Source organism: Pteropus vampyrus, unplaced genomic scaffold (genome assembly GCF_000151845.1).
Source record: "Pteropus vampyrus isolate Shadow unplaced genomic scaffold, Pvam_2.0 Scaffold395, whole genome shotgun sequence".
Taxonomy (NCBI): Eukaryota; Metazoa; Chordata; class Mammalia; order Chiroptera; family Pteropodidae; genus Pteropus; species Pteropus vampyrus.
The window spans coordinates 419,744-421,910 of NW_011889176.1; the positions used below are offsets into that span (position 1 = coordinate 419,744).

Sequence of the window (2,167 nt, forward strand, 5' to 3'; positions counted from 1 at the left end):
TCATCAGAGAAATGCACATTAAAGCCACAATGAGGCACCACCTCACACCCGTCAGGACGGCGTCCTCAGTAAATCAACGACAAGTGTAGGTAGATGAGGATGTGGAGAACAGGGACCCCTCGTGCGCTGTTGGTGGGACTGCAAACTGGGGCAGCCGCTCTGGAGAACAGTCCGGAGGTCCCTCAAAAAGTTAAAAATAGAACTACCTGATGTTCCAGACATCCCGCTTCTGGATAATTATCCAAAGAAAATGAAACACTAACTTGAAAAGCTCGATGCGCCCCTACGCTTACTGCAGCATCACTAGAAATAGCCAAGGGCTGGAAGCAACCTAAGTGCCCATCGATGATAGGTGGCTGGATACAGAAGAGGCGGCACATATATACAATGGAACATCGCTGAGCCGTGAAAAAGAATAAAATCTTACCATCGCAGACGACATGGAGGGACCTAGAGAGTATTATGTCAAGTGGAGTAAGCCAGACAGAGAAAGACAAACGCCATGTGATCTCACTTATAGGTGAAATCTAAATCTAAAAAAAAAAAATAAGCAAACAAAACAGAAACAGCCCCGTGGGTACAGAGAATAAGCTGAGGGTTGCCAGAGGGGGTTTGGGGTAAAAATTAAACGACTCTGTCAAGAACGTTATAAAGCTTTCAGAAGAACGAAGGAGGGACTCTTGTGAAACTCGGGCTTCATAGGGAGTTCTCAGACGTTACTCCAAGAGCACGTTTCAGAAAAGAAAAAAAATCCATAAATTGCACTTCATCTATATTAAAAACTTTTCCTCTGTGAAAAGGCCTATTAAGAAGATGAACAGAGAGGCTGCAGACCGAGAGAGAAAAAAATCTGCAAACTACGTCTGGCAAAGGAGTCGTATCTAGAATACGTGAAGAACTCTTAATATACAGTGGGAAAAAAATCAAACAAAATACTCCGACTTTTCCACGGGCAAATAACATGAAAAGACATTTCAATGAAGAGGATGTACAGGTGGCAAATAAACAGATAAAAAGAGGTCACCGTCGCTAACCACTAGGAGAGGCAGTAAACCCACACGAGACACCAGCCTCTCAGATACAGACCCGTCGGAGCAGCCGAAATGACAAAATATGCACGATGCCAGGAGCCGGTGACGATACGGAGAAATCGAATTTCTCATACATTGTGGGTGAGAATAGAAAATGGTCCAGCCAGATTGGGAAAGAGTTTAAGAGTTTCCTAAAAAACGCAAAACAGGCATCCATCACACAACCCTGTCACACAGCACTTTATCCCAGAAAATGAAACCGAGTGTCCGCGTAAAAACCGGGGTACAGATGCCCACAGTCGTCCCGTCTGTGACGGCCCAGGTGTGCCTCCCCGGGGGGTGAGGAAGGGTGACAGCCGAGGCCATGCCGACCTGGACGGCTCCCCTCACGGTCCTGCCGGTCTCGAAAGGTCGCGGGCTGAGGGACTGCACGCACGTGACATTCTCAGAATGACAGACGCACGGACACGGGGGGCAAATGAGCGGCTGGCGGCCGGCAGCAGAGCGCTGTGCGCGTGGCCGTGAACGGGTGGGGTGGCCGTCCTCGCCCAAGGCTGCACGGGACGTGCGGGCGCCACGCCCCGCTTTCTGTACGATGCCGCCGTCGCGGGTCGTGTGACCCCGCACGATCTTTGCGACGCCCTGTGAGCTTATCATCGTTTAAAAATAAAAACTCAAAAAAACACCCAGACACCATCGCGGCCCATTTTTCCGTGGGAAGAGCGGGCGCCGACACTCACTGCCAATGTCCGGCCTCAGCTTTTTGTCATATTCTCTCAGCAGCTTGTCGAGGATGACAGTCACGTCGGTGTCTTGTGATTTTGGAGCCAGGACCCACTTTTGGTTCGATGGCGCATCGTCGTGTTCGTCCTCCTCCACGCTTCCCGACCTGTGACAACGGCACAGAGAGAGAGAACGTTGCCGTGACAGCCCCAGAAGGCGTCTGCACCGTGGCCCACCCCCGCGTCCCCGAAACCGGGCGAGGAGACCCAAGACCCTCATCCCCCCCGACGGGCCAGCTCTCAAACTCAAAACAGAGAGGCGGACGCATCGGAAAGATTCGTTAGGAGCAATGACCAGCGGCCATAACGTTTTCATCTATGTCGCAAAATGATCGCGCGTCCGCGGCCAGCTAC

General features: G+C 51.2%; 1 protein-coding gene across 1 annotated transcript in view; it reads right to left on the reverse strand.

The window, feature by feature from the left end:
• Nucleotides 1-2,167, reverse strand: part of LOC105305788 (gamma-aminobutyric acid receptor subunit gamma-3) — a 75,925-nt gene that overhangs the window by 66,793 nt on the left and 6,965 nt on the right. The window lies entirely within an intron of this gene.